Raw genomic sequence first — 15,443 nt, forward strand, 5'->3', positions numbered from 1 at the left:
TTTGCACATATAAATGAATTCTACAATTGGAGTTATACTACACATAGTGTTCTACAGACTTGCATATTTTGCTTAGTATTATGTTTCTAAGGTGCATTCATGTTGTTCCAAAGAGCTGAGGTTTGTCCATTTGAACTGCTGCATGTTATACCTCTGTGTAAAAGTGTATCCTGATGTCTATGTCCCTTCACCTGTCTACAGACGTTGATGTTGTCTCAGTTGTTGAGGGCTTTGTGCTGTACTAAACATGCTGCTATAAACATTTCTGCACATGTCTGCATACATGTAATGTTCATATGCAAGAGGCTCTCTGGGGTCTACACCTGGGAGGGGCATGGCTGGGTCAGTGGATATTCAAATGTTCAATTTCACAAGAAAATGTCTAACTGTGTTCCCACAGCCTCTCTTTATGTGGTTGCCAGTATTATTGTACCCCATGTATTCACTCCCCAACCTGTAAGAGGATTGATAATCAATCTCTACCCCTGCCTGTGGCATGCAGTGTCTTGCTGTGGATGGAGTATACCTCCCTGCCATGTGACTTGCATGGACCAACAGAACATGACAAGAAATGAGGAGTACCTTATCTAAGCAGAAACTTTAAGAGCCACCACAAGGTGCTGCCTTTGTTCTTTTTCCCCTCTGCCATGAGATTATCACGTCCTTACTGGAGGCTGTTCCACCACTCTGGATCCTTGGATGAAGATACATGGAGCAGAGCTGTAGCCATCCTAAGTGACAAAAATTATGAGAGAGAAATAAGCCATTATTATAAGCCAATGAATTTGGGGGCTGTTTGTTACTGCATCATAATACAGCAAAACCTGCCTGACACAAGATATTCAACAAAAATTTACTGAGCATCTCCCACATGCCGGGCACGGTGCTGGGTTCTGTGAAAGTAATGATGGCCAAGATAAACAAGGTCATGGCTTCCTGGGGTTCACACTCTACACAAGCAGCAGGTCCCAAAGGCCCCCGAGATTTTCAAGTATAGCTCCCAGGAACAAACTCATCAGTTAAGACTCCTTCTGTCAGAAGTGATGCACTTGATAAAGAAACATGGAAATTTGTGGATTCTTATAAACAGAAAGTCCAGGCATGAAGCTTGAAGCGGGGATGGATCCAGGAGCAAACAATATTATTGGGGCCCATGCTCGCTCTCTCTCTCATTCTTTCTCTCTCTGTTGTTTTCCTGTGTTTGTCCCCATGCCCAGACACCAGTCGATCCAGGCTACACCTCCTTAGCTCTAAGATCACCAACTCAAACAAAGTCCTGGCCTGACTCCCAGAGCCAGATTGGTGCACAAGCCCATCCCTGAGCCAATCAATGTCCAGGGAGATGGGACACACTGATTGGTCCAGGCCTGGGTCACATACCACCCCTGGAGCTGGTGAGGAAGTCACCCTACCCAAACCACACGGGCCAAGAAGACGGTAGGGGGTGGATACCTTCAGGAAAAATCAGGGCACGCTTACCAGAAGGGAAAGCAGATTCTAGACAGGCAAACCAGCAATGCCCTTACTGAAGCCAGCTCCCACTGGCTCATGAGACGACGGTACGCATCTCTTCCAAACTCCACATTCAGGGACATCATGTTGGCCGTATGAGATCAGCCACTGTGGGGGTGTTTACACCAAAGGAAGAGGCAGGCACTGCACATCAGGGCTGTAATTTCCCCAGAGAACCAGTTGTTGTGCATTTACCAGCACACCACTGCCCCTAACTCTGCTGCAGCCTGAAAGAGGTGTGTGTGTGTGTGTGTGTGTGTGTGTGTGTGTGTGTGTGTGTGTACACGCACGCACACGCATGCATGCAAGTTTAAATTTGCTTTCTCTGCATCAGAAATCACAAATGCAGGCATTGGCTATAAACTCCAGTATAATTTGGTGAGCTGTACCTCTTCACTTGGGCTATTAAATCATTTCCCCTCCAAAGGTACACATGTTGCGGCATAAGGAGCAAACTGTTGACAGATGGTGGAGAAACTTCACAGGCCCATAATTGAGACTTATTTTCATACATTTGTGCCAGTTTGAAATCTAATTGCCAATAAAACAATACTGTGATACTGCCACATCTAATACCTCTGCCCCTCTCCAAAGTTACACTTGAATCCACTAGTAAATTCTAATCTCCCAGAGAAAAATATTTGCCCCTCTCCATCGGAAAAGCAGAGCTATAAATCCACGTACAGTGGTTCATTTTCAAATGCGAACTTCCTTTCCCAGGTCCCCAAAGAGCCCTCACTCGGCTAATGTTAGTGCCTGCCTGAGAGCAGTAGATATTCTTTGTTTACTTGACAGAAGCACAGATGTGGCTTAGTGAATCTGTGATGAGGTCTTTTGCAGAGAAATGCTTTGATAGGCTAGGTTGCCCTCCCTCTTTGGAGTGACTCGGTACCATGTCTGGAGGTATTTTGCCCCAATTGTAGAAAAGTGGCCAGAGGCCCATCACTGTCCACTGAGCAAGGGAAGGTGGAGGAACTCAGAACCCCCCTCCTTGCTTTTCTGTTTTCACTCTCCTGATGAAAAGGTTCGAGGATAGATCAATCCAGATCAATTGAGACTGTAAATAAAAAACGGGCTTTCAGTTAGATGAAGGAGAGCAGGGGCTGGGTTCATTTGTGTCTACTGAAAAACACAACCTGTCACCTCAAACCACAAGCCTGCTAGTAGTAGTCATGGTCATCGTTCACAAGTCAGAGCTTTGCCCAACGTACAAAGAAATCGTTATTGCAGGCTGAGTCTGTGCCAGGTCTGTGCCAAGCCCAGAGATGGTGTAGTGAATACAGCAAACACGGCCCTTGCCTCCATGGTCTTCACGTGAGCCCTGGATGGGGGTTTTTATCTTCCCTATCATACAGACAGTAAGCTGAGGCTCAGAGTGGCCAAATAATTCTTCCTCCAGGATGCACAGTGATTAGGGGAGGAGTGACTTAGCAGACTGAGATCCATCTGATTTACCTCCCGGCCCAGTTCTGTTGTTACAGGGATTCAGTGAGAGGGGCACCTGGATGGCTCAGTTGGCTAAGCATCCAACTCTTGCTTTCAGTTCAGGTCATGATCTCAGGGTCATGAGATTGAGCCCCACATTGGGCTCCATGCTCAGTGTGGAGTCCTCTTGAGATTCTCTCCCTCTGCCCCTCCATCCCCTACTCTCTCTCTCTCTCAAATAAATAAATTAAAAAAAAAAAAAAAAACAAGGATTCAGTGAAATAGTTAACTATGGAAGCTTTAAAAAGTTTGGTTTCTGGGGCGCCTGGGTGGCTCAGTCATTAAGCGTCTGCCTTCAGCTCAGGTCATGATCCCAGGGGATCGAGCCCCGCATCGGGCTCCCTGCTCTGCGGGAAGCCTGCTTCCTCTCCCACTCACCCTGCTTCTGTTCCCTCTCTCGCTCTGTCTCTCTCTGTCAAATAAATAAATAAAATCTTTAAAAATAAATAAATAAATAAAATTAAAAGTTGGCTTCCTTTTTCCCACCCCAGCCCCACCTCCACCTGTAGTCCACGCTCTTCTACTTGGGACTACCTCTCCCTCACCTTCCACACACAAGCCTTTAAACATGTGAAGGTCATTATACAGCTTCCTAGAGGCTTCTTTTCCATGCAAAATAATACTCAATTGCTTCAGACATTCCCCAAATCATGGCCCAACATCTAACCACTGCTTCTCAAACCACTGTAATGAGCACAGAAATCATCCAGAGAACTTGCTTAAATGCAAAAACCTCAGCTCAGGAGGTCTGGATGGGGCCTGAGACTTGCATCTCTAACCAATTCCCCCGGGGAGGGCGGATGCTGCCAATACAGAGACCACACTTGGAGCAGTAAGCGCAGGGCACAGACCTGCGCTGTCTGCCGGCCACATGTGGCTACCGAGTATTTGAGGCGGTGCTAGTGCAAGTGAGGAGCTCAGTTTTTATTCATTTAATTGTAATTATTTGAAATGTAAATTTTAAAAAACTAAAGCATTATAATTAAATTTAATTAAACTTAATTAAAATTGAAGTATTACATAGTTTCCCATTAAACACAATTTATTGTTTTGGTAGGACTCTATTTTATTTTAACCACTGAAAATTTAGCATGTGAATTGAGATGGGCTGGAAGTGTGAAATATACACCGGATTTCAAAGACTCAGCACTTAGGGGGAAAAAGTTTGCAATATCTCCTTAATAATTTATTTATATTGATTAACACTGAAATGAACATCTTTGGAAGACACTGGGTTACCTAAAATCTATTATCGGCTACTAGAAATTTTTAAATTTTGGTAGATGAGAGGTAGTAGAGTGAGTGAGCTTACGTTATATTTCTATTGAACAGCCATGGTCTAGATCATTCACCAGCCTGAACACCTTCTGTTTGTCTGAGCTCCAGCTTATCAACATTCCACTGACCCATGGTCTGGACGCTGTACTCAAACTGACACATCCTGAGGTTATTGGGTTGTTTTGCATGAGCTTGAGGAGCAACCACATCGTATCAACCCCATTGTCTTTTTGTCACCTGATATTCATTAGCTCTCCCCTAATGTCCACATGTGTGGTCTAGATTTGTGAGCTGTTACCGTTGTTCAGACAGTAGAGTTTGCCCTCATCAGCTTCTCCTGCTTGTTTCAGCCCATTCTTCCTGCCAGTCAGGGTCTCCCCTGCATCTCGACTCCATCATTCAACATCTCTCTCTCAAGTTCACAGCTTCCTCCTGTTTGATAAGCTTGCCCTCGTGTCTTCGACGGGGGCAGCAAATAATTGTTAAAGGGGACAGGCCACATCTAGAATAGAAAATAGTAAGGAGCCATTGACATGCTGTCTACAATCAGGAACTGTTTAAAACAGAGTCTGATGAGTCCTTCTGCTGGAATGACCTACATTCATTTTTTTTTCAAATGGTGTTATAGAAAAACATTTAATGACACGGAAGATTGTCCTTAATGTATTTAAGTGCTAAATGCATGTAACATAACAGTATATAAAGAATACTATTTTCAAGTATATATTTACATAAGTGGAAAAAAGACTGGTACACAAATATATCAAAATGTTAAACATGGTTATCTCTCAATGATGGAACTGAAATCACTTTTATTTTCCTTGCAGAATGTTCTGCTTGCATCATCTTGTTTAATACTTGGGATCATTGGCATTTTATTTAATTTTTTTTAAATATGGAATGCTTCAAAAATCTGCATGTCATCCTTGTGCAGGGGCCATGCTAATCTTCTCTGTATCGTTCCAATTTGAGTAAATGTGCTGTCAAAGCAAGCACAGGATCATTGGCATTTTACAAGAGATGGAAACCGAGTCTCAGAGAGGTTACCCAGTCTGTCCGGGGCCCCTCTGCTGAAGCACAGGGCCCTGGGGGATCTAGTCTCTCACTGGCAAAGCCTCAGGCTCTTCCCCCAGACCCACTGCTGCCCTCCAAGGGGGTGGGGCCCGGAGGGTCTTGTAAGTACAGGATATCCAGATTTCAGCAAAATGTCTAATTACAGCCTATCTTCCTAGTTATGCTTTAAATCCATTTGCCTAGTTGACGACACGGCTTTAGCTTTCTTTCCTCTCTCTCCCACAGAATCATGCTCCTCTCTCTACGAGATCATCCCTGTCAGCATATAAACAAGCTCTTGAAAGAAAAAACATAGCCTTCCCTAACCCTATTTTTCCCTCCAGAGACCACCCCACTTCTCTCCTTCTTTTTACAACAAAAATCCCTGAAAAAGGCACATACAGGAGTATTCAACAAACGGTACCAATTATTAGGTACCCCATCAAACATGGCAATGAGGTGATGGGGTGGCCAGCTTGGCTCAGAGCCCATGTATCAATGCACAGAGCACTCTGCCATTTTACACCTGACCCTTCTGGCAAGTAAGAGCTGGGGTGGCAGGAGCAGCTTCAAGCCCATGGCTCCTGGTGCCCAGAGGAAATCTACCCAAAGAATACAATGAGACCCTCAGGAACCAAGCCCCACAGCATACCCCATCTCTTTAAGAACAACAGCAACAGAACTAGTCAGAAAACAGAAAAGTAGTCAAAGACATAAGAGAAGACAATCTTCTAAAATAAAGACAGACCCAAAATTGCAGATGAAAGAGTAATTTGTCCTCCCAGATTAAGTCAATTAGAAGTCAAGATCCCAGTGGGCAGAGTAATCGGGTCAGCTACACGGGGACACAGTCTGGCTGCCTCCATGCTCCTCTTTGTAACAATGTCAAGAGATGGAAAACCACCCCTTACAGAATTCAAGGGGGTGGGGGCAAGCAGAATGTGACTCCAAATTCTTATTAACCCAGCCGAGGTGTCATCGTTTATAAAGACAACAGAGAAGTTCTCAGAAAGGTAGTACCCATCAAACCCTTCCTAGTGATAAAATCTAGCCAACCCATAAATGAATCCAAAAGAGGTAAAAAGAAGAACTTGTGAGTACAAGGGCTATGCTCTACAAGACTTGGCAGAAAAAAAAAAAAAAAACTGAATGCAGTTAACTACAGAGCAAAATCTAGGAAAGGTGACAAACTGGGGTTACAAGAGAACTTAACTAGTATAGGCCATGACAATGCCAACATCTGAACAGAACGAACAAAAATCAGAAGGCAGAGGGAGAGGAGGGAAAGGTGGAGGAAGTCTGTGCGTCCAGAATCCCTGCTGCGTGATGGGAGGAGTCAGTCCTTCCTATGGCTGAGCTCTGTTGGTAATTTCGCAAACATTGTGCCATCAACTCCTCAGGCTCTCCTGGCCTCAAAGTCCTCCGGATTCAGCTTTACCCACAGTCAGTTAAATGACTTATCCATTTCTCGAGAAGCCAATTTTCCCAAATTCAGCTCACTGACCAGGTTCTGATTAAAATGCTAGATCTAAACAAGCTGGCTAAAAGAGCTCCAAGCATCCTAAGAGATGGGGTCGGGGGGGTCTCCCCACCTGAGATCTTGTCCTCCCCCCAACTCTGGGCTCCCCCCCATCCAAGCCCCGCCATTCTGCTCAATAGACCGCTTTGCCAGTTCCTGTACTCCTCAACATCCCCACCCTCCTCACCTCCCCTTACACCTCTGACTCCATGCTTGAGGAGAAGGGGTCCATTCCTCAGTGCCCACAGCCACCTGGAGACCACTGTCCCCCTGCGAACACTCCAGAAGTCTCTTCTGCCACTCCCCAACCTCATCACCATCCTCTTCTACCATGTTTCCCAAAATGTGGTCCACAGATACTAATCCCACAAAATGCTCCACTGAATAAGGGCGCCACAGTCCCATCTATTTGGGAATCGCAGGTCCTATACCTCTGTCCTGAGAATCACCAGGTATAAAAGTGTGTTAAAAGTGAGAAAAATCTCGTAGTATACATACTGGCATTTCCCAGACTTCCTCCTCCATGGAACCCTTGTCACAAAAACCCCTGTTAACATTTGCTTGAATTGGCAATCAGTGGAACACACTTTGGGAAACTGTTCTACCACCCTCCATGACACTCTCTCACTCACTTAGTAGCCTCACCACCTGGCACAAATTCTCTTTCTGTTTGCCTGCCTTCTTCACAGTCCTTCTCCACTTTGTCCATTCTGCTGGTATAGTGGAAATGACTTTCTGCTTGCCCGGTATCCTTTATCCTTCCTCTAATAAAAACACCTCATTATCTTTTGGTACCATCCTACCCTCAGACCATGTGATTCAGCTCTAAAGGTTAAGTGTGACTCAGGCCTGGCCAATGACAGCACTGAATTCCCCTGGCCACAGTAGTCAGATCACTGATGGGCTGGGAACACCAGTCAGGCCAGTAAGAACCAGCTCCAAAGCCCTCTGCTGGAGCTTTCAGGAAAAAGGTGCTCTGTCTTCTGCTGGCATTGCCCAGCTAATAGGACGTAAACACAGAGAAGCTGGTGGTCATCTTCCAGACAGCCTGCCTGAAAAGTAAACCAACACAGAAGAAAGTGAAGTCTCAAGATATTCCAGAGAATAAAATGGATCCAGCAACGCCTGGTTTCTTATACTTTCCACTTATAAGAGTCAATAAATCCTTCCTTTTCCCTAATCTAGTTATACTGAGTTTCTGTTACCTGCAACCAACTCAATCATAATAATAGCTAATATTTATTTAATATTTATTATGTTCCATACACTGTTGTAAATGCTTAATATAGATTTTCTCACTTAATCCTAACAAATATTAAGAAATAGATATTAATATCACTGTGTATACTACAGGTGAAGAAATCAAGACACAAAGAAGTTAAGTAATTTGCCAAAGTCCACACAACCAGTAAATGGCAGACCCAGGATTCAGATCCAGGTGGTTGCCCCTGAGCCCACCTTCTTAACCACAAAGCCATCCACCTCCATCATTAAGGATTCTAACCAGTGTAGCAGACTCAGCCCAAACACCACACCCAATCTTATCCTTAATCAGGAGGGAGTTCAGTGGCTGATTAATTCAGGAAAAGTTGGCCTCAAGTAATCCCAGGCTCAGCTGAATTCCCTCAGTGCTCCTCCGAAAACCCTTTCAACCCAGTTCTTGTCAACTCCCAACCAAATTCCCCACCTCAGCTGTTCTAAATTTTCTCTCTTACTTTACAGAGGCCCTTTGACATGATTTTCTTCAACAGCAACCTTCTCAAACTCAAAATTTGTCTTCAATCATCCTTCACTTGTCCTCCCACACAACTCCTCAAGTGAGGCCTGGCCTTATTCCTCCCTTCCAGCGCTAACCTGGATGGGGGTCCTTGTCCATATACTGTCCCCTTCCGTGGGATCTCATTCCCTCAGCTTAATTACCCCAAATGGAAAAATGACTTACTATACAATGAGATAGAATGAGATAGATACAATGAGATACTCTAATTATATGATGCTATCATTATTATATGATGCTATCAACACAAGGAAATAATATGCAGTGTAAAAAGCAGACAACAAAGTTGTGCATGAAGTAGACTCTAATATGTAGAGATAAACAGGTAAAGAATAAAGACTGACAGAAAACCCACAAAAACACTAATAATGGTGTCCTTTCTCAGCAGAACAATGGGTAATGGTTTGTTTTTGTCATTCTACTCTTCTCTATTTTTCCAATTTTCAACTTATATTACTTTTAAGTGAAAAAATATTTCAAATATATATAGAGACTATAGACAATTTACTTAATCAAAACTCCTTTCAATTACTATTATTTCCTAAGCCCCCAAAATCTTCGAGAAAAGACATCTGTACTGATGCCACCACCTTCCTCACTCCTAACACCCCTCACTTTCTGGGTTTTCTCCACAACATTCTCCTAAAAAGCCCCCCCACCCCGGACATTGCCAAGTTAACTGGCATATTTCTGAACATCTGCATCAGATAATACTGCTGACCACCATTCACTGTGTCAATGGGATTTTTTTTTTTTTTTGAGTAGTGACTCTAGTATAACGAAGCCCCTGATCCCAGCCCCCAGTGTTCACCATTATTGACTTATACAAACCCAGCTCAAGTCATCTTAACTGGTTCATGGGATGAGGAAATCCAAACAGAGCGCCATAGCTTCAGAGGCATGGCAATTTCTAGGAATTCAAACAATGTCACCTGGACCACGAAGGGGGTAGGAGGAGAGACAAGAACTCTAGCTGAATCATCCACTACAAATAGCCAGAAGCAAGATGATGGCCCATATTCCCCTTACTCAAAATAATCACACCTGATGCTTTGGTATATTTGTTTCATCTCTTTTACCCTGCTCACATGCATATTTTCAACCAAGCCAAGTACTGCATCCTATTAGGGGGCAATACAGACACAGATTTTCATCAGCTTCATCCCAAGAAGTAACCAGTGCACTGATACATCACTTACAGTCCTCACTGGAAGATGTCTAGGAGGGTGTGCAGTGCCCGCCGGGCTCTCTGGAGCTGCCATCCGGCAATTGCAGGGCCGTCCAACAGAACTTTCTGCAATGACCCGCACTGTACAGTATGGTAGCCATTAGCCACATACGGCTATGAGCCCTTACAATGTGGTTCGTGTGACTGAGTAACTACACTGTTAATTTTATTTAGTTTTAAATAATTTGAAATGTCTAACAGCTTTATTGACCTAGCATAACATTCAACCTTTCAAAGTGTACAATCAGTGGGTTTTAGTATATTCACATAGTTCTATAATATCACCACTATCCAATTATATTTTTAATGTAATTTTATTTTATTTTTTTAAGTAAGCTCTACACCCAACGTGGGGCTTGAACTCATGACCTTGAGATGAAGAGTCACATGCTCTACCAATTCAGCCAGCCAGCTGCCCCACCACTGTCTAATTTTAAAACATTTTCATCACTGCCCCAAAAGAAACCCTTTACCTATTATCAGTCGTTCCCCATTCTCCCCTCCACCTAGCCCTTGACAACCACTAATCTACTTTCTGTCTCTATGGATTTGTCTATCTGCATATTTAACATAAATGACATCATACAATTTGTGATCTTTAGTAACAGACTTCTTCCATTTAGCATAATGTTTTCAAGATTCATCCATGTGGTAGCATGCATCCATACTTCATTCCTTTTAACTGCCGAATAACATGCCATTGTATGGATATACCACTTCTGTTCAATCATGGACATTTGGGATGCTTCCATCTTGGTTATTACAAATAATTCTGCCACTATGAACTTTCAAGAGGATGTACTCTTGGATATATGCCTAAGAGTAGAATTTCTTGGTCATATGGTAACTCCATGTGTAATATTTTTTGAGAAAGTGTACAACTGTTTTCCAAAGCAGCTGGGTGCCATTTTACAATCCCACCAGCAACGTATGAAGGTTCCTATTTCTCCAGATCCTTGAGACACTTGTTATTGTCTTTTTTATTACAGTCATTCTAGTGGGTGTGAAGTGGTGTCTCACGGTTTTAATTTGCTTCTCCTTAAGAATGAATGATGTTGAGCATCTTTTCATGTGCTTGCTGGACATTTGTATATCTTCTTTGGAGAAATGTCTATGCATATCTTTTGCCCATTTTTAAACTGGGTTATTTATCTTTTTATTACTGAGTTATAATAGTTCTTTCTCTATCCTGGACACAAGTCCTTTATCAGATATATGATTTGTAAATATTTCCTCCCATTCTGTGGGTTCCTTTCATTTACTTATTGATGCCCTTGGAAACACAAAATTGTTATATTTTTTATTATGGCCAATATATCTGTTGCTTGTATTTTAGCATCCTAATATCTATTGCCTAATCTAATGTCACAAATATTTAATTCTGTTTTCTTCTAAGAATGTATAGTTTTAACTCTTAACTTTTGTAAATGTTATCAGGTAGGGGTCTAACTTCACTCTTCTGCACATGGATATTCCATTTCCCAGAACCATTTGTTGAAAAGAATATTCTTCCCCCAGTCGAATTATTTTGGCACCTTTGTCAAAAATCAATTGACTGTAAATGTGAGGGTTTATTTCTGGACTCTCAATTCTATTCCATTGATCTATATGTCTATGCTAGTACCACACAGTCTAGATTACTGTTAAGTCTATAGTACATTTTAAAACCAGGAACTGTGAGTCCTCTAACTTTGTCCTTCTTTTTCAAGATCTTTTTTGTCTATGCTAGGTTCCTGGCATTTGCACATGAATTTTAAAATCAATTTGTCAATTGGTGGAGAGGGGAAGCCAGCTGGGATTTTGACAGGGATTATGTGGAAGTTGTGGGTCAATTTGGGACGTACTGCCATTTTAACAATTCTAACAACCTTGAACATGGGAAGTTTGTCCATTTATTTGGGTCTTATTTAATTTCTTCCTACAACATCTTGAAGTTTTAGTTGTACAAGCCTTACATTTCTTTGGTCAAATTTATTCCTAAATATTATGTTCATTTTGATTCTATTATAAATGGAATTGCTTTCTTAATTTCATTTTCAGATTGTCCACTGCTAGTGTATAGAAATTCAACTGATTTTTGTATTTTCATCTTATATCCTGCAATCTTGCTAAAGGCAAGAGATCCTTTCTTGCCTCATCCCACTTTTGATGACCACACGCACTCCGTGGCTTATGGTTGCACCACTCCAATTTCTGCCTCCATCTTCACATGGCCTTCTTCCCTGTGTCTCTGTGTCTTTTCTGTCTCTTAGCACGACATTGGATTTGGGGTCCACTTGGATAATCCAGGGTGATCTCATCTCTAGATCCTTAACTTAATTACACCTTCAAAAGAACTTTTTCCATATAAGGTAATATTCACAAGTTCTGGAATATGGACATATTGGGGAGGGCGATCTTCAACCCCCTGCCATCTTCTTTTTTTTTTAAAGATTGATTGATTGATTGATTGATTTGAGAGAGACAGCACAAGTGGGAGGGGCAGAGGGACAGGGAGAGAGAATCCCAAGCAGATTCCACGCCCAGCACAGAGCCCAGTGCAGGGCTCAATCTCAGGGCCCCAAGACCATGACCTGAGCCAAAACCAAGAGTTGGACACCCAACCAACTGCATAACCCAAGTGCCCCTCACCCACTACATCTTCTATTCCTAGTTTGTTGAGTGATTTTAATTTATAAAAGTGTGTTGGGTTTTGTCAAGTGCCTTTCCTGTGTCTACTGAGCTGATCATGTGGTTTTTATCTTTTCATTCTATTGATAAAATATACTGGATGATTTTCAGATATTTAACCAACCTTGCATTCCTGGGATAAATCCCACTTGATCATGTATATGATCCTTTTTATGTGTGGCTGGATTTAATTTACTAGAATTCTGTTGAAGATTTTTACATCTATATTTATAAGGGATACTGGTATATAGTTTTATTTTGATGTGATGTCTTTGCCTGGTTTTTGTATCCACATATTATGATATCTGACTTTATAAAATGTGTCAGGAGTGTTCCCTCCTCTCCTGCTATTTGAAAGAGATTGTGATAGGTATTAATTTTTCTTTAAATATTTGGTAGAATTCATGAGTAATGCCATCTGGGACTATTATTTTCTCTGTGGGAAGTTTAATTACTAATTCAATCTTTTTACTTGTTATAGATCTGTTCAGATTTTCTATTTCTCTTGAGTCAGTTTTGGTAGTTTGTGTGTTTCTAGGAATTTGTCCGTTTCATCTAGGTTATCAAATTTGTTGATGTACAGCTGTTCATAATGCAGTTACAACCTGGTTTATTTCTGAAAAATCCATCATGATCTTATTCTCCTATAATCTATTTATTTCTGTAAGATCAGTAGCGACATCCCTTTTTCATTTTTCACTATACGCACCTGATTCTTCCCCTTTTTGCTTGGTCTAGCTAGAAGTTTGTCAATTTTGTTGATCTTTTCAAAGAACCAACTTTTTGTTTCATTGACTTTCTCTATTTTTCTCTTCTATTAAGCTTACTGAGATTGTTTCATGGTCTAGCAAATATTCTAAACTGGAGAATGTTTCATGTGCACTTGAGAAGAACATGTATTTTGCTTTTGTTAGATGGAGTGTTCTGTAGATAGTTCCTTATCGATCTCTGCCTCATTCTATCTGTTATTGAAAGTAGTGTATTGGAGTTTCCAACTGTTACTTTTGAATGGTGTATTTCTCCCTTCATTTCAGTCACCTTTTTGCTTCATGTATTTGAGGTTATATTGTTAGGGGCATATATTTTTATAATTGTTATGCCTTCCTACCCTTCTATCATTATTAAATGTCCTTCTTTGTCCCCTATACTTTCCATCTTAAAGTCTCTTTTGTGTGATAATAGTATAGCTAACCCAGCTGTCTTTTAGTTACTGTTTGCATGGTGTATCTTTTTCCATCCTTTACTTTCAACCTACCTGTATCTTTCAATCTAAAGTGTGTCTCTTTTAAGACAGCCCACCAGTTTGTTTTAAAGCAAATACCAAACATGAGATCATTTTGCAATACCATTATCACACCTAAAAACACTCATGAAGCCTCTTAATATCATCAAATTCCCAACCAGCAATCAGCATTCATTTTTAATTTCCACCTCATGGGCTCCTAGACATGGTGTCCTCCTGGTCTCTGCTGTAACTCAAAGCACTCTCCTCTCTCAGGTGCTACTCTAGCCTAAACCTCCCAAACCTGTCTCTTTTCCCCAGAGATTCTGTTCTCAGCTCTCTGATCTGTCCCCACATTCCCTCAGGCATCTCGTCCTCTCCTAGGCTACCAACAATCAGCTCAACACAGGAGACAGCCCAGATTTGCTCTCGGCCAGGAGTTTCACACTTCCAACTGCCTGGTGGGACATCTGTATGGGAGCCTCCACCCTTCAAACTTCACATTTTCCAGATTTTAATGCTTCATCTGGCTCCCAAATTTGCTCCCCTCATAACTACTCCATCCTGGTCATTCACCATCATCCTCCCAAAAAAGCTACACTCAAAATTCCTGTCACGTTGGTCACCTGCCTACCACTTCCACATGTGACCATCCTGCCAATTCCACAATACCTGCAACTGCCAAAGCTTCTCTGGTAGGTCCCTGGGGTTTCGGCTCTCATAATCCATCCATCCTGCAGGAAATTCTTATCATCAGACTAATGATCAGCTTACCTCATCAGCAACATGTCCTCAGTGAAAACTTACTTTCACCAGGCCTTAGGTTTGTGCAGGGTTTGGCATATCCTATTTGAGTCACAAAATGCACAAAAGGAAGTGATGGCCCAGAGAAGTTAATTTAGTTACCCAAGGACACACAGCCATCAACTGGGGGAGCTGAAACCTCAACAAGGTCTACCCATCTCCAGGTTGTTCCATCCAGCTTAGCAGTGTAAAGTACTTCACCAGCCTTCTGGAGGGAACAAAGATGACTAAGCCACAGTCCCTGCCTCCCAGGGGTTTATGAGTTTGATGGGAGCCAAGATACAAATAAGAGAAAAGTATATTTTGTTAAAAGATTTAAAGCTCAGCAAGACAGCAACAAAAGAGACAGAGAAGGACTCCCCAGGTGCCTGAGGGTGCCATTTGCTATAACATAATTATCAATGATGGGCCTGGGGCCTATGTCCAGGAGCTGTTCCAATCAGCCATGGAGAAGCAGGACTGGGGGACCAGCCTATAAGGGTGTGGCTTGGATAGGGCAAGAGGGGGAGGAGTCTGAGGCAACCGTAAGAAAGGCTAGGGGAGGGTGGTGGATTCACACTGGGGAGGCTTGTGCTGCCAAGAATGACCCTTTGTACTTAATTTAGCAATGGTCGTGTTTCTATTTGTTTAGAAACTTCACATGGTAGAAGTTCATAAAAAGGATTGGTGCAGGAGTCCCTGGGTGGCTCAGTCGTTAAGCATCTTGCCTTCGGCTCAGGTCATGATCCTGGGGTCCTGGGATTGAGCCCCGCATTGGGCTCCCTGCTCCACAGGGAGTCTGCTTCTCCCTCTTCCCTCTGCCTGCCGCTCCCCCTGCTTGTGCTCTCTCTCTCTCTGTCAAATAAATAAAATCTTTTTTTAAAAAATCACTTTAAAAAAGAAGAGTTGGAAGATA

General features: G+C 42.3%; 1 long non-coding RNA gene and 1 other non-coding gene across 2 annotated transcripts in view; both read right to left on the bottom strand.

The window, feature by feature from the left end:
* LOC118534127 (uncharacterized) overlaps positions 1-15,443 on the bottom strand; it is a 171,905-nt gene that overhangs the window by 142,588 nt on the left and 13,874 nt on the right. The window contains exon 3 of the long non-coding RNA XR_004916510.2: positions 583-731. This is a non-coding gene — a long non-coding RNA (uncharacterized LOC118534127). The remainder of the gene's footprint in view (positions 1-582; positions 732-15,443) is intronic.
* LOC118534165 (U6 spliceosomal RNA) lies at positions 5,165-5,271 on the bottom strand. The gene has a single exon (XR_004916528.1). It is a non-coding gene; the product is annotated as a U6 spliceosomal RNA (small nuclear RNA).

The sequence above is a fragment of the Halichoerus grypus genome, chromosome 7 (genome assembly GCF_964656455.1).
Source record: "Halichoerus grypus chromosome 7, mHalGry1.hap1.1, whole genome shotgun sequence".
NCBI lineage: Eukaryota > Metazoa > Chordata > Mammalia > Carnivora > Phocidae > Halichoerus > Halichoerus grypus.